Below are 22,719 nucleotides of genomic sequence, written 5' to 3' on the forward strand. Positions count from 1 at the left end.
TTTAAAACACATGCTTCCCCCAAAGAATCCTGGAAGCTGTAGTTTGTTAAGGGTGTTGAGAATTGTAGCTCTGTGGGTGGGAAAACTACCATTTCCAGAGGCTTGACAACCATATGTCAGGAGTGCTCTGATGGTGTTTCCTGCTTGGCAGGGGGTTGGACTCGATGGCCCTTGTGGTCTATTCCAACTCTATGATTCTATGATTCCCAGGATTCTCTGGGCGAAGGCATGTGATTGAAGTGTGCATTGGGTGTGGTGGTGTGAGACAGTGCTACATCGGTTCATCCTTGCCCTGTTTTTCTATCAAGCACGAGTCCCTGGAGTCCAGCACTTACATGGCTCCCCCCATCTCAAAAAAATGTCCATTGCCCATCTTTTTCTTCTGAGTGATATAAAACTGAAATCCCCCAGACCAAATTTAAATGTTGCTTCTCAAGTTGCATAGTTGGAGAAAGCAGGTACCCTGCATTACTGAGCTGTTTAAAAAAACATAAATCCTGGCCAGAAATCAACTTGAGGATGGTTTGGTGCTTTCTAAAAAAAGGTCCAAGCTCTGTGTCATTCTTTCCAACTAAAGTTGGCAAGAAGGTCCACTCGAGGAAGAATAAAAAACTCAACTCCCATGTCACCCCCACCCCACCCCCTTTCCGTTCCCACCCTCAGGGATTTGGTGTTCCCTCTCACCAAATAAGAAAAGCATAGCCTTCAACATCCAGAATTTTAAGAGGGAGAAGCTAACACCAGCCTTATGGAGATAACTATATTTATCTCGGGGAACATTACGGTGGAGGAGAACACCCACAGTCATTCTGTTAGGTCTCAAGAGACCAGAGATGGAATCTTCGGCTGACATCAAGCCTCTTAAAAGACAATGCGGAGCAATCTGCAGGTAGTCAGTTGAGGGACTGGCTTCGTAGTCAGTCTTGGAACATATAGCGCAACAACAAGAGCACTTTGGAGGAGCTGCAAAGTGCTTCTATAGCTCACCACCAATTATGCACACTCAACGTATCTAGGATGAGGAGGAGCATTGCTCTGCTGCAGAACAGAATTCTGCCCGCAAAACTCATTTCCATGCCTGGGCTCAGCTCTGCAATATTATGAGCATGTGCAGAGTGCCTGTCCCTCCCCGGTTCCTTGATATGGGATTGAGGGAGCAGGGCTTCCAGATCAGAGGATCAGTGTCAGCCCTCAAACTGAATATTCTAGAAATGAATAATCCACCCAGTTCTGCGAAGGAGCAAAGCTCAAGAAGTCACAACGTGTGGTGCTTCTGGAAAGGCCACAAGCAGGACATGAAGGCACAGGATGCTCAGAGGTGTCCTGCTTCAAAAGATGGAGGCTCCGTGTTGCTGTCATGACTGGTTGCGGTTGCTAGACCCAACTTCCTCCATGGACATGTCAAAAGGTCTTCTAAAGACAGAAAGCGGCTTTTGCCACATCTTGCAGCAGTGTATTCCTAGGATGAGGTATGCACTGTGTGAAGTATTTCCTTTAATCTGTGCTGTATTTACTGCCCCTTAGTTCCTTTGGTGGACCCTGAGCTCTAGAATTATAGGACAGGGATTCCCTCCCCCCTCAATCTACTTCCCCTACACTACATATAATGAGTTGGAAAACTTTTTCAGCTCAAGGAGAGCTGCGTTCCCTCATGGGCAAACTTCCAGAGGCTGCATGCCAGTGGAGGGCAGGGTTAGAGGCAGAAGCAGTCCAGCCCGTGAATGTGAATCTGTATAGAAGGCAACATTCCAGCCACCCAAAAGCCAGAGGTTTCAACACACCTGCACATCTATGTGTCCCCAGTCTCCACCCAGGCAAGGATGGGTTCCTCCAGATGGCCTGTTATGTACTAAGAACATTCATCCTGATTTGCTTGCACAGAGCTTATCTGGAGGTTAGACTATTTACAGTCTTTATTGAGCATTTATTCTGATTTGTTTGTGCATTTATCCTAATTCACTTGTGGGCAGGGGGCGACGGCAGTAAACATCTTCCCATTCACCCTTTGTTTATCCCACACTTTCCAGAGCATTTCCTTGTCACTTTCCAAACTGCAAAAGCTTGATTCTTTTTTTAAAAAAGTGGTTGCTGTGCTAGGGGCAAAAGAGAGATCCATCATGATTTCACAAATCTAAACTCATGGGGTGCACTTGACACCCTCTGCCAAGTCTGAAGGCACCACAGAAGGCATCATCACAGCCAGGCAAAAGCACCTGAGGGCATGGAACAGGGACAGTGAGAGTCCTGAGGGCCAGAGACAGATGCCTAGAGGGCCACATGTGGCCAATAGGCAGGAAGTTCCTCATGCTTGATGTGTAACTTTATAAACCTACCCAGTGATTGTCTGCACACCACCTCTCTTCACAAGAGGAGCTTGAACTCAGTTTTACCTTTTGGGCATCTAAAAAATGATGTCCAAACTGACATTGAAATACACATGCATGCTAGTATTAAAATTCTCGTCCTCTTCCATCCTTTTCTGGTATGGAGAAAAACCTGGACGTTGACCGTCTTGCTGTTAACCAGACGGTTGGTGGTTCAAGCCCATCCAGGGACGACTGTGGGCCAAATTCCTGCATTGCAAGGGGTTGGACTAGAGGGCCCAAGTTATACAATTCTATGAAAACCATCAGTGCGCATCTATAGAACTTCATCCATTTGCAGGAGGGAGCACATTCTTCAGACCACTCACATTCAAAAGCAACATGTTTAGAAACTGTTATTCCCATTTATATGCCTGCTGTCTTTGTCCATGGAGTTTTCTTGGCAGGGATACTGGAGTGGCTTGCCAGTTCCTGCTCCAGGTGGATCACATTTAAAACTCTCCACTATGACCTGTCCATCTTGGGTGGCCCTGCACGGCATAGCTCACAGCTTCTCTGAGTTATTCAAGCCCCTTGGCCACGGCAAAAGGTCTGTATAGTTAAAGCTATGGTTTTCCCAGTAGTGATGTTTGGAAGTGAGAGCTGGACCATAAAGAAGGCTCATCGCCAAAGAATTGATGCTTTTGAATTATGGTGCTGGAGGAGACTCTTGAGAGTCCCATGGACTGCAAGAAGACCAAACCTCTCCATTCTTAAGGAAATCAGCCCTGAGTGCTCACTGGAAGGACAGGTCGTGAAGCTGAGGCTCCAATACTCTGGCCACCTCATGAGAAGAGAGGACTCCCTGGAAAAGACCCTGATGTTGGGAAAGATGGAGGGCACAAGGAGAAGGGGACAACAGAGGACAAGATGGTTGGACAGTGTTCTCGAAGCTACCACCATGAGTTTGACAAAACTGCAGGAGGCAGTGGAAGACAGGAGTGCCTGGTGTGCTCTGGTCCATGGGGTCATGAAGAGTCGGACACAACTAAACGACTAAACAACAACTTTCCCATTTAAAGTGCACTACTCCTGGGTTTCCACATGTTGTTAACTGCATTTGCACATATCCCAAATGACAAAAAATGTAAAGCCCTAGATGTGTTTGTTTGAGGGCACCGTCTACATTTATCGCAGCACAACTGCTGCTGCTTCCCTCCCCATCTCCTGATTATTTAGCTCTTCTCCTCTTTATTCCCCTCCCAGCCTGCCTGTCAAATGAAGAGTAGAAGCTGCAGCTTTTCAGCCATTCCTTTTTTTTAATTATCTTTCGCTTCCTGGCTTAAGTGGAACCAGCAGTGGTGCAAGCAATTAATCCCAAAGAGCATTAACAGCGGGGCCTGGCTGCCTTGATTGAAACTCATCGCCCAGCCCGTACACATCCTCAGACCTTGCCCCACCACAATGGCTCCATGGGCCGCCTCTCCAGGATTCATTAATATGAGTAATTAAAGAAAGAGCCTTCCCTTGGGGAGGGGGGGTGGAGCAGAAAAAGGAAATTGCAGGGGGGGTTAAGCAGAATAGGGAATCCCCTAACACTGATCTCTGAACCCTACTTTCAATACCAGGGAATAGTCTTTAAAATTAATTATAGATCAGAAAGCACCTCCATTTGAATCCATTGGTTTGGGTCCTAGCCTCCGGAGCAGAAGAAAACAGGCTTCCTCCATCTTCCTTGTGACAGCCCTAAACCCCAATGGATTATTCTCCACTATGAATTATTTTTCTCTATGGCTAACAAAACCAGAATAAAATTATGCAAAAATAAATACTATGGAAAGGTGCTTGATTTGCACAATGTACCAAAGACACAGGGTTCAAATATCCTTAAGCATGTACTTTGGGCACAACTGAATTCTGATGGATCTTCTCACTGAGAAGCAGACACAGCCATTTCTCTGTATGACAAAGGCCCTCAAAAATCAGCTCTGTGTCCATTAAGTGCTTGAAATGTATGAAATAAAACATGAAGGAGCAGTAAGTAGGTCCTAAGGCAAAAGGGGAGCCATCAGCTGGTGCACAGCCAATCTTCCGAAGGAGAATGGAAGCGCCACCAATCTAAGAGAGGGGTGGGAGGCTATGGTATATTTCTGACCAGAAGAGAATGAAAAACTACAAAGAGACAAGGAGGGAGTCTTTCCCTGAGGCCTAAAAAGCATCTGAGAAACATAAAATGAATTAGAGGCAAAGGAATTCGACACACAATAAATTCACTCAGCTCAACAGGACGTGCAAAAGGCAGGAAACTACAACGAAGGACAATGGAAAATGGGTTAGACAAAAGGTGCAGTGTCCTCCCTTTGGAATGTGGGGCCTGCTTTTCGCAGGGGAGTTGAGAGCAAACAAAATGTTTTTCTCCCCTAGCTAGGTGTGCAAGGAGAGGTGGCAGCTGTTGCAGAGATATAATAATTTCCCAAACTTGTTTTATGTTCAGCCACGGTGGCAGCAAGAGGGCACACTGTAAAGGGGCAACTCAACCCAATGGAAAAAGTGCCAAAGGGCAATTCTGTAGTGACCAATGTGACGTTTGGAAGCTTCTTTACATAATCACTGGTGTTTTAGGTAATATTATTTGAATTCCAATTAAGATTAAAATATTTGTGTGTTAACTGGACTGGCTTGATCTTCCCTACAAAAATATTCAAGAAGTATGCTGCAGGTAGTTCAAATGCTTTCTTTTTATTGTGTTTTAAAATATGCAACCAATGTAACAGTTTCACAACTGGGGCATAAATGCAATCAATACATAAATAAGGCAAATGTTTTATCTAAAAGTATGAATAAAAATAATTTCATCATACTAATGTTTCATGGGCAAGTGTCAAATTTATGGTAATGTTTATTTGAAAGTGTGGGGAAAAGGTTTTCCTGCAAATTACCTGTGGCCAACATAACCACTCTGAGGTGTTTTTTTATAATAATAATAAAAAGTGGTGTATAAATTATATGAAAAAAATAAAATTAGGAAATAACATGGCCAATGTAACCTGTGTTAATTAATGGATAAAAAGGTAAAGGTAAAGGACCATGTGGGAAGTTGTAATGTCCAGGGTAATTTAAAGTTAGCTGTGGCAAAACCCTCATGATTTGTTTCTTTTCAACCCAATGTTTTCAGGGAAGACAAACGTTACAGAAGTCCCCTTATTAAGAAGAGGATATTGCATCACCTGGCCAACCAATTTTCTTTTCAATTTCCCTGTCTCAAACTCAACAACAACAAAATTGCCAACCGACACTTCAGCGGCTGTTTCTGCTTCCGCTCTTTCTTTCAGGATAGCCACATTATCCACAAGGACATTGTTCTCTGCGTTTGTGGTGTTTTATTTTAAATTATGTTGAAAATTCATCTACATGTTTCGCAGGGTTGTCAAGTTCCCTGAGGTAAGGCAAGAAGAGGCCTTCAGCTCCTGAGGTGAATTTTTATATCTCTAGCTCGGGAGTGGAGAAAACACCCAGTGCCGTACAGGTCACCCAGTGAGCTACATGGACAAGTGAGGATTCGAACTCTGGTCTCTCCATAGTCCTATTCCGACAGTCTAACTCCTACTGTCTCTCTTCCTCTGAGGCAGCCATCCCCTTCCTGGTTCCTTCACTGGCTGCCTTCCCCTGGCCCCAGAACTGTTCTGCCTCAGACCCTGCCAAGGCCAAAAGCCCCAATTGGCAAACTCCCTGTCTCACTATCTCAGGCCAGCAAAAGTGCAGCTGTTGACTCTTTGCACATTCCGCAGCTGTTGAAGGCACAGGAGCTGTGCCAGAAGCAAAGTGTGGCAATGCCAAGGCCGAAAAGATTGCCTTCTGAGACAAGCCTACCCTCTCGGACTAGAGAACAGAGCCTGTTATGTTGACCAAGACCAGGACCAGAGAAGGCTCCCATCCGTAAAGCAGCCTATTCTGTGCCTATTTACTTGAAAGTTGGCAGGGGGTTGGACTCGATGGCCCTTGTGGTCTATTCCAACTCTATGATTCTATGAAGTTTGATTGGGACACCTGCAAATGACCAGTTTATTGAGCCCCTTCATCCGGATTTGCCTTCATGGAGGTTATATCATAGAACTGTAATGCTGTGAACATTCATCCCAGTATGGCTACAGGCTGTTGAATCATTCCTTCCTCCCACAATTTTCAATCCATTTCTCAGTCTCTTTCCAAACTGTAATAATCCATATGTATTCATTTTAGAGGAGGGTTTATTGGGTGCAAGATGGCATTAACCCACTTTAACTGTGTAAACCTAAATTTACGCTATGCAAAATAGTGACTAGTCTGGAGGCACCCAATGTTGGGTTTGGCTGCTGTAAGGCACCTAGGGATTTGTACAAAAGGTGGCATAATAAAAAATATTTCAAATCAATAAGCGAAGTAAAAGCCCACTAAGCTGAACGGTGCTTCTTTCCATTAAGTTAAGTGTGCATGACAAACAGCTTCAAAAGTGGCACCCAAGGGAAAAGTCTATTGGATGCAGTTTCTCATATCGCTGTAGAAGTGATATGCTTCTACAGCTGCACGTGGCTAAATTCTTACTTCGGTACCATTTTCTGTGCACACGCAATTGCATTGCAGGGGATTGCTCTAGATGACCCTTGGGGTCTTTTCTAACTCTACAATTCTATGATTCTATGAAATATCCACAATCAACACCATGTTTAAATGGGGTAACTGCTCTTGTGCGTAACAACATTGGCACAATGTTCCCCAACCACAGATGCACAGAAACACATCTGCCCCCCACTTTACATTGGGCCTTAAAAGTTTTGGGAGCTCTCTGAAGGTTTGCATCTTATAACTCCATGTAGTTCGCAGAAGGGGGAAGAGATAGAGGGAAATATCATTTGTCTTCCGCCTTCTGTGGGAACTGGCTCCCTGCTTGCTGCAGCCTCCACGCCCACCCAGCTGTTGCTTCAACGGCTGAAATTACAATCTGGCTGGAAAAACCAGGGGAAAGGAGGGAAGGAACTAATCCCCTTGATTCCTCCTAACAGGTGCTCCATAGCAGCAGCATTAGTGATGGAAGGGGATCCCCACCCCCCACTCCAGCCGCCCTGTTCTTCCGCTGGCCCCCTAGAGGCCAACTTGCTTGAGTAACCAACGGCTAGTTTGCTCTAATAGCTTAGCATGCAGGTCAGTGCCAGGTTAAATCCTCTTCAAAGAATGTTGCATCTGCAGTTACCGAGCAAAAAGCACCTGGGGTTTGGCTCAGGCCTGTTTGGAGCATGGAAAGACCAACTCCCGCAACCAGGGCTCAGCCCCAGGTCCTGTTTTGGACACAGTCCTGTAGTTAACTACTTGTGTGGTTGCCATTGGCGATCTGGAATTTCACACAGGCAAGTCCTTTGCTAGTCCATTTGATTTCCATGCTGGCCAAGGAAGGAGGGAGAGGCTTTGTTTCCTATTAGATCAGGCCAAAGGTCCAATTGGCCAGCATCCAGTTCCCAACAGTGATTGGTCAGATGCTTCTGTAAGTGCCAGTGAGAGCCAGTGTGGTGTAGTGGTTAAGAGTGGCGGACTCGTAATCTGGTGAACCGGGTTTGATTCCCCGCTCCTCCACATGCAGCTGCTGGGGGACCTTGGGCCAGTCACACTTCCCTGAAGTCTCTCAGCCCCACTCACCTCACAGAGTGTTTGTTGTGGGGGAGGAAGGGAAAGGAGAATGTTAGCCGCTTTGAGACTCCTTCAGGTAGTGATAAAGCGGGATATCAAATCCAAACTCTTTCTTTCTTTCTTTCTCTTTCTTTCTTTCTTTCTTTCTTTCTTTCTTTCTTGGCAACCCACAAGCAGGGCATGACAGAGAGGGCAGCTTTCCAGTTTGTCCTCAGCAGCTGACACTCAGAGGTGGAGTGCCTTTGGCCATGGAGGTTTCACTGAGCTAGTTGCTGAGGACAGACTTATGCCCCCCCATCAGTGGCTATTCCCCCATCCCACCCCCATCCAGACATCTCCCACAGCTGGTCTGTCACATTAGTGCTGTCCCACCCTGCTGCTATTTATAACAACCTACAGTAAGCCAGCCCACTTTGCAAGAGGAAACTGATCCCAATCGAACCACCCCAAACTTCCCCTTCAGCCCCACTGGGGACTTTTTTTTTTTGCCAGCGTGACACTTCCTCCCTGCTTCTGTGGCTGAGAAAGCAAAGCCAGGGACTCCCCACCCCCTCATCAGTAACCTTATCAGGCCCCAGCCTCACTCAGGGGCTCTTCCTGGGATGGGCAGGCCCACTGGAACAACAAATAGACGGTGGGGTTTTTTCTGGCATGTAGGATGGAAGCTACAAGGGGGTCTGGTGAGGAGGGCACTGCAGGGTGGAAGCCCTGAGACGCCAAAGAAATGCAAGTTATTGCCAAAGCAGCAGAAGCCCCAAAGGCTCAAGGCATAGAGCCCTTTGCCAGTTCTTTCTGCAGAAGTCTCAAGGCAAAGGGCTGGTGTAGGCATGACATCTAATGTGGAAAACACCGCTCAACCAAAGCAGCCGTATGGGCTGCTGAGACATGAAAGTAGTCCTCGTAACCCCCTCATGGCTGCCACTAATTCACAGGAGGGGTGTGCAGCAGATTTGGGTGAATCCCAAATCTCAAAGCAAAAGTTGGGTACTTAAAAGGGACTTTTGGCTTTGCAGAGGGGAAGCCAGTTCAGTACAAGGAGGCACAAGTTAAAGTGCTTTATGGCACCTCAGCAATCCGGGCATAAGTTTACAGACTTCTATCATGTCACCTGTTACTCGCCTTTTCTCTAACCAGAAAGTCCCAAATGCTGCAACCTTTCCTCACAGGGGAGTTGCTCCATCCCCTTGGTTGTTTTGGTTGCCTTTTTCTGAACTTTTCCAGCTCTACAATAACCTTTTTGAAGCAAGGCAACTGGAACTATGCACATCCCCATTCTGCTGGCTGAATCCAAGGTTGGGATCCCAATGTACCCTGATGTTTTGGCCACGGGTGGGTGTTCCTGGCTCCACACGTTGCCACAAATTTCATGGGTGTTCCACCCAGTGAGTCCCCACAAAGAACATGCCACGCAGCAGCGCTCCATCCAAACAGCAAGGCCTTGGGAACAAAGGTGGTTCCCTCGAGGAAAGCCACCTGCGGCTCAGGTGGCAAACAAGAAACAACCACGTGCGTGTGAGTCACAGGCTGAAGACTGCAAGGCCCCAAAGGTAAGGTGGAAACACACAGGTGGTGTATAAAACGCTTTTGCCCCTGGCTTGCTGAGCTGAGCCTTAAACCAAGCTGCCTTTCCACTCTCCCAAAAATCAGGCCTTTCTCTGCAGACTCACCCTGGGAACCTTGGGTCTTTCCTAATAAAAAATGCTCTCCCTGGCCTGGGGAAGATCCCTGCTTCCCTTCAACTGGGGCAGACAGGACCGTGTGAATGTGAACCCACAGTGTTGCAGCCCAAACGCATGGTCTGCCCCAGCAGCGCTGAATTTATTAACTCATTTCATGAAATTTATACACACCTTGATTGCAAATAAATATACAAACCTCAAAGTGGTTTACAAAAAGATAAACAAAAAGCCACTAAAAGGAAAGATTATGACAATAGGTTAGAATGTAAGGTAAAGGTAAAGGTACCCCTGCCCGTACGGGCCAGTCTTGCCAGACTCTAGGGTTGTGCGCCCATCTCACTCAAGAGGCCGGGGGCCAGCGCTGTCCGAAGACACTTCCGGGTCACGTGGCCAGCGTGACATCGCTGCTCTGGCGAACCAGAGCCGCACACGGAAACGCCGTTTACCTTCCCGCTGGTAAGCGGTCCCTATTTATCTACTTGCACCCGGGGGTGCTTTCGAACTGCTAGGTTGGCAGGCGCTGGGACCGAACGACGGGAGCGCACCCCGCCGCAGGGATTCGAACCAACAACCTTTCGATCGGCAAGCCCTAGGCGCTGAGGCTTTAACCCACAGCGCCACCTAGGTTAGAATGTACAAAAGGTTAAAATACTAAAAGAGATTAAAATTCGCATCAACTTCCTAACCCTCTCTTCAGAGAACCACCGACTCTTTTGAGGGGAATGGGTGAGGGGGAAAGTGAGACCCCTGCGCTGACAGCATGCTTCCCTTTGCTTTGCCCCACATGACCAGACCCAGCTCTGCCTGCTTATGAGGACGGGAGGCAGAGCAGCCCCAGGAAGCAGTAGGCGTCAGTAAGGCAAAGGTATTTCTGAAGGACTGAGTCAGAACTACGCCAGAACGTCTGCCTCACAGTGGGGAGGTCTTGTGACGTGAGGGTGGAAAACGCACTAAAGCTCAACCTACCCACGGCACCTAGCACCTTCCCTGACACTTAAAATAGAAGAACAGAGAGAAAAAAGTGCCACCAGCGTGAATAAAAGAATAATTGCGAGGGGGGGGCACAGTAAAAGGCTCAGTGGTTTGACGATAGTGGCTGGATGTGGAAGGGCAGAGGAACTGGAAGCCGGAATCCCCTCTTAGCAATGAAGCGTAATGAGAGCCAGAGCGTCAGGCTAGGACCTAGGAGTCCAGCGTTTGAAAACCTGTGATTTAACACTGAATTGGGTTCCCCGCAGATTACCATTTAGCGGGGGTACCTTTACCTTTACCTTTACCTAGGACCTGACAGACCAGGGTTTGAATCCCCACTCGGCCATGGAGCTCACTGGACCAGTCACTACCTCTCAGCCAAACCTACCTCACGGTGGAAACACTATCATGCATTTGTGTTGGGGTGGGTTGGAGATGACTGGAACCCTCCCCACGTGCTCCCAGGTCCTCTTCCTATTGCTCGGGCTCCTCTCTTCCACCCCTTGAGCCACCCAAGATATAGGTACGGTGATTTTTGTCTTCACCAGAAGGCCTTGAAAACCCAGGCAGAAGGTACCAGGCATGTTAGCTGAACCTTGGAGCTTGCCCCAAAGTGTTAGGCGAGCTGGATGCTAAGTTTATATTTTATTTTACATTATTGCACTCTGCTTATCTCTCGCTCCTCCTTCCTTAATCATTGCTTTTCTAAAATAAACTCTTTATCATCCAGAATACTGGAGGTTGACTGGCTTTTTATAGGCCACGACCGCCTTATCTCCCACACACCAGGCGCTGAAACTACAAGCTACAAGCTTTCTGCAGAGACTCAGGCTGACTCTTGCATCCAGCAGAGACTAGAGGAAGTCGGCTGGCAAGTTTCCCAATTCCCAGGATAAAAGCCGGGAGGATCCCCACTGCCCTATAGCTTGGAGGCTTATAAGCAGTATTGCCCAAAGGTTAGAGAGGTAGGGGGGTGTTATACAGGGTGGATATACCCAGAGGACGCCATAGCAGGTGGTCCTCTGCTACTCCCATAAGAACTGAAGAGCAGTCTGCTGGATCAGGCCGATATCTCATCTAGCCAGCATTCTGTTCTCACAGTGGTCAACCAAATGCCTGTCCCTTCCCCATGGTTTCCAGAAACTGGTATTCAGAAGCATTTCTGCCTCCGACTGTGGAGGCAGAGCACAGTCATCATGGCAAGTAGCCATTGTTAGTCCTCTCCCCTCCAGGTCACGTAGAGCTTTATAGGTCAAAACCAGCACTTTGGATTGGGCCCAGGGGTGGATCAGAAGCCAGTAAGGTTGCATGGAAGATCCATCCCTGCTTAAAGAAACCCTCAGGGACAGTTTATACTTTCAAGGGAATCAAGTGGGTAAACGTTTTCTTGGGCTGAATCGCTTCGACACTGCAGGTGGGAGAAATGATGTGACCATAAAGAGCCAAGGCAGAGCAAAGAAGCCAGCCTAGTCTCCCTTGGCATACTGTTTCTCCATGTGCAGGGAAAGGGAAGCCTTCAAACACACAGCCACCCTGAAGGGCTACAGTCAAGTAACTGCTTGTTTCCCCAGTGACACCATTTAAATCAGCAGGACGTATTACAATCCAGTCACAGATCTCTCTCCCTCCCCCTCCCCCCACACAAAACTCTTGGGATTGCTCATGTGGCCGTAAGTTCCAGAAGATGCATGGAGAAGTATTTCCATTTGCCTGGCTCGAACCTACTGCAAATCAGCTTAACTGGGTGACTGTCATCATATGATGGAAGCAGCTATAACTGTCTCCACACTGTCCATCACCCTGCAAACCTCTGCAAATGATTTCACAGGCCAGTTGGAGTGGATCTACTATGAAACTATTGAAGTTTAAGCTTCAGGGGCCCTAATCCTGGAGGGGACCCTAGAAGTTACTTTAGTCCACTTTGCTTAAAAATGTTGGCTCTACCAGACCCAATTTGAGTTGCATGACTCAAATTGATTATTTTTGTTGTATGCATTTCAACAATCCCAAAGTTTGAGAGTCAGTAGCACAGATGCTCTAAGGGTGGAAAAACCCCATTGAAGAAGATAAGTCACTAACCAAACTTTGTTGCAAAGGGACCCCCTTGACAGTTCAAGCTTCAGGGCCCCCAAAATGTAGGTCCACCACTGAGGTCAGTGCAGGGGAAAACTGGAGGAAGAGAGAGGCAGTGTGGTGTAGTGGTTAGAATGCCGGACTAGGACCAAGGATATCCCCGCTTGCCCATCAGGAAACTGAGTGAGTGAAGCTCGCCGGTCTGACCTGCCTCACAGGGTTGTTGTGAGAATAAAATGAGGAGGGGGAGAACCATGTGTGCTACCTTGAGCTCCTTGGAGGAAAAGGTGGGATATAAATGAAATAAATAAATAGTAAATAAATAATAAAACACTTAGATTCAGCTGTAAACCGAGCTAAACACCATTTCAGAAGTCTTCTCCTTCCGAAAGCGTCACCTTCTCTATTCTTGTCATCACAGCTCCTGCTTGCAGGAACAGCCTGACGTTCTAAAATGGGAACGCTGTGGAATAATTTGCCTTTAATGAGTTGCAAATATTAACTTTGTTCCAAGCAGGTCAGACAGCATATATCTTTAAGGAAAGGAAAGGGGGAAAACGGGCCACATTGTTGAGACCAGTCATGTGAGCCCTCAAGTAACATGGCGGGGAGAGGGAGGAAGTTTGAGAACAGCCATAAAAGGGAAATTTGCCTCTCACCCCCTCTGCCTGGGATTATTAATTCTGCAGTGCTGCCCCAGGACATAGCGGTAACCTGGGGGAGAAAATATAAATGGCACCCCTTCTTTCCAGTAACAAACAAGGGGTGTGATCTACTGGGAGGTCCTTCTGCAAAAGTCCTATGGAAATGAATGTGGGAGAACATTCCCCTGGACTGTGCCCACCTGAGATAATATGCTTGTTTCCTGCTATGCTGCTCTTAAGGCTGCCCAGCAACTTGTGACCTCACCAGACTCCATGGTCAGAACAAGGACTGCCCCTGTATGGCCACATTCGCACCCTACATTTAAAGCACTATGATACCACTTTAAAGGATTCTGGGAGCTGTTGTTTGTTAAGGGTGCTGAGAATTGTTAGGAGACCCTTCCTATTCCCCGCTCTCAAGAGCTAGAAATTCTCAGAGTTCCCTGTGAAGAGAGATTGATTATTAAACCACTCTGAAAATTATAGCTCTGGGAGAGAAATAGGCAAGCCTGGGGCTGGTGGGAAATGTAGGCCAAAATGACTGGAGACATCAGGGTTGGCAAAGGCTGGGCTACATGCTCAGTTGTGCACCAATCCATCCTTTGACTCCAAGAACAATCAGCATCTGAAACCAGTTAGTGGCTTAACTGGGTTCTCTTAACAGTGGCTCCATTCAAAGACAAGTGAAACCTGTGGATGGAGTGCTGTTTGCCAAAGGCAAATCTTGGATCTGATGCACTGAACAAAAAGTAAAATAAGAACTACCAACACCACCATATTAAGAGCCAACACAAAGCTTAATTAGGCTTAATTGTGTCTTCTAAAAGTGACTGAAGCTGAAATATGCTGGATAGAAAAATGCAAAAACAAGTTGCTCAGAGTCCACTGATAGGCCATTTGCAGGGAGGACAGATGGGCCAATGAGAGGCAAAGTCAAGTGCTGGATTTGATCCCAGGATGCCGCAGGAAACGCTTCTCCTTGGCAGGAGCTGAAGGTATTAATTTTTCAAAGTCCTTGGCAACTTAGGTCCAAGGTACCTCGAGGTCTGCCTGAACCCTTATATCCCATCTCGATCACTGAAATCATATGCAGGAGCGTCGCTGGTTATTCCCAGAGTTGACAAGACTCATTTGACAGTAACAAGGAACTAAGTCTTTAGTGTCATTTGTCCCCAGGGGTGTTCCTGTTCATTCTGCCTCCATGTGGAATGGTGGAATGGAGATTTAGCAGGCAACTTCTGTGTCAACTTCTAAACACCTGATGAAAACTTTTCTATTCCATCAGGTTTATGCAGGAAATTAAGAACACATATTTCCATAATAGCCGATTTTCCATTTTAATTTTTTTAATATAGTTTTCACTGTGCTGTTTTTAACGTGTCATTGTTGTAAGCCACTCAGATGTTTTCTCTCTCTTAAGAATAGAGGTATATACACATTTTTGTAAATAAAATAAATCAAGTGATGTGATGGATACAACATGTCTGAACTGCTCAACACAGGAATCAGCCTGCTTTCTTACAGACCGTTAGGCTAAAGTGAGGCAGCCGCTTCAGCTGGTGTATTTTGAGGGAGAGGCCACAGGCAGAGTTGTGTGTTGCAGGCCTGCCTTGCACTCGCTAAGCTAGTCTTGGGACCTCAAGTGCAGGGCAGGAGGACACTGACACATCACCAGTGTTCATCAAATACAATTCAACTGCCAATCTGGCACATGGAATAAGGGGAGGCACCATTCTGTCCTTCACCACAGGAAGCAATATGACTTGGGCCGGCCCTCCTTGGAGAGCCTCATAGGATTCTCCCAGATTTAAACGTCATGAACACGGCCTCAGCTCAGGTTTCTCCCTTTCTGTTTTAGCAATAAAGCGCTGAGCCCAAAGGGCAGGAACCACCTGTGCAAACAGGCCACTTTTGAACTCCAAATCTGTTTATTAGGACTGCTTCAAGACAGGCAAAAGGGCCTGATGCAATCATTGCACAAAGCATGCCGTGTCCTCCCAGACTGGCGGGGAACAGCTGGACCCGTTTTTTTCCTCCCCTTCTAACCCAAATCAGCTGGAGATCCCTTTCAAGTTGGAGACGGGGAAAGAAATCCGTTCCTAATGACAAGTCCCAGATTTCCTGAAAGGAATCGTGAGCTGGAGAGGAAAGGAGCAAGGAATCAGCCCCTCCTTCTTCCCCAGGCGACAATGACCACAAAATGCACACAGGCGCAGACGCCCTGGATAGTTAAGCAAAAGGGAGCTCACACACTGAAGCAGGTATCAAAGGCCAGATTGAGCGAGGGGCTAATTGGGGCAAAATTTGAGCCCAGGCAGACCAAACTCAAAGCAGTTTTGTTACCCGAGGCAATTAATCCACCTGCTCCTCAACACACTGACTGCATTACTGAGCATTTTGTGATATCGCAGCAGGCAGCTCAGAGTTCAAGTACACACAACCGTGTGGCAGGTTTGTTTGTTTCAACGCAGGTCTACCCCTGTCTCATAAACAGTGGCAGGGTGCCCCCCCAACCCAGCTTTCGAGCAAAGGAGGTATTTGTGAGAAGGGAGTGCTATTTCCCCTGAGTCTCTCTCCCCTTCCTCCCCCCCTTGTACTGGCCAACATTTTTTCTTTTCAGTCAACTGAGCTCAGATGGGGCTACCATGCATAGGGTGAGAGGCTACAGGAAGATGGGATGTGGAAAGTTCAGCTCACTTTACAGGTGTGGCCATTACTGCTTCAAAAAGAGCACAATGTCCACTTTATTTGCTACTTTTCTTTCTCCACTTAAATCTCAGCTTTCAACCTTATTAGCCCCCCAGGTGGCTTGCCAGAATCATTTTAAACTACTGGAGTAAAACAAGGTAGGCATAAAGACAATTTCTTCTTGGGGCTGGGAAAGATAATAGCATAGTAAATGCCAGACAAGCAGATCAAGAGTTCCCCAAGCAGGGTGCCACCAGAAAAAAGGCCCTGTACTACCACTTAGACACAATTGGGGCAGGTGAGGGCTTTAAAAAATGATGCAGTGCCAGGTTTAGCACTAGGGCTGAGGTGTGCAGGCTACAAGCAACAGCCAGTTTTAACCCTTCTGCCAGTGAACTCTCCCCCCCCCATCAGAAAACAGCTGGCACTTGGGAGTTTTGTGGATACTGATGGCAGCAGTTCTCCGTGGTCTCTCCTGGAGATGCTGCAGGGTATTGTACCTGGTACCCTTTGTCTGAAAAGCAGATGCTCTGCCGCTGAGCCACAGCCTGTCCCTATTGAATTGAGTAGGACTGATCCAAGCTAGTAATTTGAAGTTAAGTTCTTAACCGTGTGTGCGTGATTTCTCATTCTCCCTCCTCCCTATTCAGAAGCCCAGTCAAGAATGCAATTGTAAGGAAATGTCTTTAAGAAGGAGGAGGGAAAGAAAGCTTTGCAGCAGCCTAGAGGGGCACAGAGGGCAAGCACACATCAAAGCCATCACTGGGCAGAGCCTGACCATGTTAAACAGCTGGCTGGTAATCTAGATCCCCCCCCCCCACTTCCTTACAGAAATGGGAGAGGGGAGAAGGGGCACAAGACTGAGATTAGATCTGGAATCCTGGGCTAAACTACTCCTCTATGAAGAAGGAAAATAATCTTGGCCCAAAGCTGTGGATTCCTAGGCAGGCTTTCCTTTTGTGTGTTTTGAGAAATGAAGGAAATGCTCTGAACTTCAAGGAGGAAGGACGTTGTCATCAAAGAAGCTTGAAAAGAGAGGCTCACCATCCCAAAGTGCTTTTTTATTAGTATTATTTTTAAAGTGCAGCCTGTAGCTGGTGAACTAAGATATCACAAACCGGATGTTAGAAACTGTTACATTATTATTATTTTTTTACATTATTTGGGGGCAGCAGCAACCTTGGCATCTTTCAAGTTTTCCCTTCCCTTTCCCCCCTTGCTAGAAAGAGTCAGTTCAGTGGGGAGAGCTGCCGCTGTCTAGAGGAGCTGGCCATGACGGCTGGGGCTGGTGGGAGTTGTAGTCCAAAACACCTGGAGGGCACCAGGTTGGCGGAGGCTGCTATAGAGAGAGGTTAAGGAAGGAGCACATCACATGTTTAAAACACATGACACACACACCCCACACAAAAATAATCCTGGTAACTGTAGTTTGGAAAGGGTGTTGGAAACTGTGTCTTTGCAAAGGGAAAACTACAGTTCCCGGGATTGGGGGTGGCTCATGTGCTTTGAATGTGTGTTGAACATGCTTTAAATTTGTAGTGTGGATCGGGTGGTGACTAGAATTTTGTGTCTTGTGAAAATATGGGAGCAAGGGAGCTTGGATCCTCATCCTTCCAGGCCCACCCTAAGACATTTCCGGGCCGAAGGCCCACCTTGCATACAGTAATCGACATGGAGCACAGCCTTGAGGGAATCTGTCCTGGCATGGGCTCTACTGAAATGAAACGAAGCTGGTCAGACTATATCTGGAGACATAAGAGCATGGGATCCCATCTAGCCCAGCATCCTGTTCTCACAATGGCCTACCAGATGCCTGTGGAAAAACCAGCAAGGATGATCTGAGCACAAGAGCACTCTCCCCTCCTGTGGCTTCCAGCAACTGGTATTGAGAAGCACTGCAGCTCCAACTGTGGAGGCAGACCATACCATTGCCACCATGCGTCCAGTACTGCATGCTCAGAGGAGGTGAGCAGGGTGGGGAGGGAGCCGGGAAGCTAAATCGTCTCTGTGGAATGGTTGAAAGAGTTGGAGAAAAGAAGGTGAAGGGGAGACACGGTTCTGGTCACCTTACCCTCAAAAAGGATGTAAAAGGTTCCGAAAAGAGCAACTGAAATCAAGGGGATGGAGCAACTCCTCTGTGAATAAAGGTTGCAGCATTTGGGATTTTGTAGTTTAGAGAAAAGGCAAGCAAGAGGCAATGTGATGAAGGTTTATAAAAATATGTGCGGCATGGAAAGAGTGGACAGAGAGAAGTTTTTCTCCCTCTCCCCTAACATCAGAACTTGTGGACATCCAGTGAAGCGCAGTTAAACTATGAAACTCGCTCCCATGGGAGGCAATGATGGCCACCAACCTAAAATGGCTTTAAAAGAGGCTTAGACAAATTCATGAAGGCTATAACAGAAGGTATGTCCTACCTCCACTGTTGGAGGCAGCAATGGTTCTGAATACCAGTTGTTGGAAACCACAGGCAGGGAGGGGGCTCTGGGGCTTGGGTTCCTCCTTGCTGGTTTCCCCCATGAACCTGTTTTGCCACTGTGAGAACAGGATCCTGGACTATAGATGGGCCAATGGCCTGACCCATCTTACGTTGCAATCTTCGAATCATATCAGACTAGTTCTCTGTAGCTCCGCAGGGTGGGATTAGAAACAGTGGGTCAAGAGCGGCTTGGATAATTGCACGGAAGGAGATTTTGGCCACATTGTAGGAGAAGCTTCCTAAGGGTAGCAGCTGTTCCATACTGGCACAGACCGCTGGGGCGGGGGGTCGCTCTCCTTCGCTGTAGGTACTTAAGCAGAGTCTGGGCAGCCATCTGTCACGGATGTTGCGGTTGTATCCTGCACTGTGAATCCTGCATTCAGCCAGGATGGGCATGCTAGGCGACCTCCAAGACCTTCCCAGTGGCTCTCAGAGTATCTCTTGTGCAGCAGACTTTCCTTCTAGAGGGGCTTTTGCCAGAGAAACGTCTCACTGGGCTGTGCTTCCTCAGTCAGATCAGAATCCATTACAGTTATATTAGCCGTAGTGGCTTAGTAGAGCCTCCATATTCAGCAGGAGCCTACCACTAAATACCAGCGTCAAGCGACATGTCCAAGCTGCAGCCTTCCTGACCTACCTGTGGGCTGGGAAACAGGGAGATGGACTTGAAGGACGTTTGTTCCCCTTGCCCCTGGCATTCTTAGACTCTGATTCGGATACCCACAATCTGCCTCCTCCTATTTGTGCTGTGGTAGAGCCACCTCTAGCCCTGCGCGTCCTAAGCGTGTGAGGAAAGCCCCGCTTTCTCTGGCTCTGCTCCCAAGGAAACAATGGCTGGAAGCTCCTTCCAAACCAAAGAGGCCATGGCTGAAAAAGCCCAGGGTGGTGTCCTTAATCGCTGTGTAAACAAACCCTCTGCCTGGCATGAGGCAGGAAAAGGCCACGACTTCCTCTGACCTCACCACTCCAGAGGCTGTTGTACAAGATACAGGGAGTTTTTTGAGGAACTGAGAGAAGCTGAGGAGAAGGCAGTTTTAGCCTCTGGTTCCCAAGGATAAGCCAAATCAAGACTTAGTGTGGATATGCAAACAGGTGGGGTCTCCTAAAGAGGAAAAGGTGCCTTCTCTGTACCTTCCCTGGTCCTCCTGCTACTGAACTCAGCCATGGTTTGATGTGCTGTCCAGAAGCAGACTTGGGCCCTATCTGCCCTATCTGTTTAAAGCAGTACCACGCCACTGCTTCCTTCATAGTGTCCCCCAAAGAATCCTGGGAAGTGCAGTTTGTTAAGGGTGCTGAGAGTGACTAGGAGACACCCATCCACTGCTCCAAATTCCTCTCACAAAGCTCCATTTCCCAGAGTTCCCTGGGAAGAGGGACTGACTGTTTAACACCTCTGGAAATTGTAGTTCTGTGGCAAGGGGGAGTAGAGGTCTCCTAACAACCTTCAGCATCCTTAACAAACCACACTTCCCATAATTCTTTGGGGTGAACCTGTGACTGTTTAAAGTGGCATGGTTCTGCTTTAAATGGATAGTGCAGCTGGGGCCTCACACATGTGTCGAAAGCCATAGATAGCACATGACATTTTGCTGCCTGAGGCAAAAGCAAGACGGCACCTTCCCCTGTTCCACCTGCTTAAACCATTCACGAATGAGACACTGATAGCGGGTGGTCTGATAGAGGTACCCTGCTCTTGATGGGGTTACAATCCCTCTGAGGGAGCAGGCACATAGCTCAGAAGGACTTCTGAATCCTTTGCTGTCACTTGAAACTCTAGTAGCCTCAGTTGATGAAGTACCTTCCATCAGCTTTGACTGCTGGCCCAGCTGTGCTCCTATCTGGAAAGGGATAGCCTAATGTCTGGTACCTATGCTCTGGTAATGCCTGGATTGGACTACTGCAATGTGCTATATGTGGGGCTGCCTTTAGATTCGGAAACAGCAGCTGGAACAAAATTTTGATGGCAAAAACTGCCAGAAGCATGGGCCTAGATCAAGTAAAACAATAGAAATATTTAACTGACCAATCACGTCGGTTCTGCCCCCCACAAAAGCCTTGCCCCTCCCAAAAAACCTTGGCTACACTCATGGAAGGAAAAAGGTTAAGCAGCCTTCTCCATTCACCTCCCCATCCCTCCAACTAGCGCAAGGTGAGGGGTGGGGGTCATACCTCAGTGGCACAACCTTGGCATTGCATGCAAAAATGTCCTGGGTTCAACCCCTAGTGTTTCAAGGGAGCAGGTGCTGGAAAAGACTATTTTCTGCCCAAGGCCCCCTCTGGAGAGGCCCTGCAGGTCTGAGTAAATAACACCAGGCTGAGTGGGTGAATGGTCAGACATGGTGCAAGGCAGCTTCCCTAAAACATGAAGTCACAAGTGCTGCTTCCAGTTTAGTTTTAAAAGCGGGGAGTAGGAGAGAAGTTATTATGTACTGCTGAGCATACAAGGTGCCTTTTGGCCCTCAGTGATGTAGACTTAGAATATAGTTGTGGTGGATGAGTAGGGAACCAAATAAAAACTGCAAAACACTTTGCACATTTTCTTTTTTTTAATCACTTTAGAACTGGTCAAAATGGTAGACTTTGCTCATTTTCAAAGTGGGGAAACAGCACCACCTCTTGAACAGTTTTGCCACTCTCTCACCCGCCCTGAGTCTGGTTAAGTATAAATGCGCAGATCTTAGTTTGGAGTCACAATGAGAAAGACTCATTCCTGCTTGTGTAGCCTGTGCCTCTGGAGAGTAGCAAAATAGTTGGAACAGGAGGGTTCTCCCCGCCTTTTTACCAGGAGCCCTCAAGCTGCATCAAAAGCTATAGCTTTAGCAGCTGTGCTCCTGAAATACTTTTTATTGCAATTATAAAATGAGGAAAAGGCTCTCCCAAATATAATCAAATTGACAAAGTGTTAATTGAGATTGTCCATACAGAGATAGGTGGCGTAATTAGGCTGATCTATACACACACCAAATCACTCAGGGGCCCCAGCAGTGGGGAGAAAAGGACACATCAGAGAACAGCATGGTTTGCAGAATGGTTTGCAGAATGGTACAGGCTGCAGCAGTGTACATTACACAATTAATTCCTGTCAAAGCAAACCCAAATACAACTAATTTTTAAAGGTCACATACAATTTTTTAAATAAAATAGGACAGGCCCCCATCAGTGTTGGCAACCCGCTGATTGATGAAGGCACACCTGTTTAGGAAAGCAATACCCTGGACATGAACTTCTGGTTTTATTATTCTAACTCTTTTAATTGTGATGCTATATAATTTTTTGTTTTATTGTGCATTGTAATTAAGGATTTTACTGTGCATTTTAATTAAAGATTGATTCTATAGTTGTAAACTGCTTAGAAGCCTTTTTTATTATTGCATTTATATTCCACCTTTATCTCCAAGGAGCTCAAGGAGGCATGTCCATAGTTCTCCATCTCCCCATTTTATCCTTGCAGCAACCCTGTGAGGTAGGTTAGGTGAGTGACTGGCCTGGAGTCACCTGTTGAGCTTTCTGGTTCAGTGGGGACTTAAATCTTGCCCAGGTCCTACTCCAACACTCTAAACACTACACCACACTGACTCTCAAATTTTGACACACAAGTGGAATATAAATTTATTATTATTAACTATAATAATTAATTAATGGTTATAAATGTAATCATTATGATTAATAACAACAACAATCACTGCGAACAAGGGCTCACATTGTGCCAGAGCCTAAACTTTGGGAGCGTGAGACAGCAGGTACAGAGTGCTGCTCTCCCAGTTCAAAGGTAATCAAAGCCCAACACACAGACTACCGGGGACTGTGGCCTGCTTAAGGGTGGCGCTTTTCATGAAGTCTCTACCTACCGGTACTTAACAGCAGGCAGAACAATCCTCAGCCCTGCTGCTGGCCAAGGAGGAAAGAGTCTGCAGGTTTTCCCACCCCTTTGTTTCTGCTGCACCAGCTCCAAGATCAGGCCCCTCAAGGAACCTGAAGCCTGCAGCTGTAGTTTCTGCATTTTTACACTAGTGAGTGGCCTGCCAGTGCTAAGCCCTCAGCAGGGGCCCTGCCATATCCTAATTTCCTCCAAAGGCAGGGACCAGGGGTTAGGATTGCACTGGTAATCCCAAATAGGAGGCGGGGGTGGGGATCAGTAGGACCTGCTTTAAGTGCTAGCATGGAAACAAAGTTGAAAAGTCCAACATAAAAATACCCAGAATAAAGGAGAAAGACACTAGCAC

At 47.1% G+C, this 22,719-nt stretch overlaps 1 protein-coding gene across 8 annotated transcripts in view; it reads right to left on the reverse strand.

Annotated features, from left to right (window-relative positions):
- Positions 1–22,719, reverse strand: part of ARHGEF2 (Rho/Rac guanine nucleotide exchange factor 2) — a 113,583-nt gene that overhangs the window by 57,346 nt on the left and 33,518 nt on the right. The gene's annotated exons all lie outside the window — the stretch shown is intronic.

The sequence above is a fragment of the Podarcis liolepis genome (genome assembly GCF_965112155.1).
Source record: "Podarcis liolepis genome assembly, chromosome: 15".
NCBI classification, from domain to species: domain Eukaryota; kingdom Metazoa; phylum Chordata; class Lepidosauria; order Squamata; family Lacertidae; genus Podarcis; species Podarcis liolepis.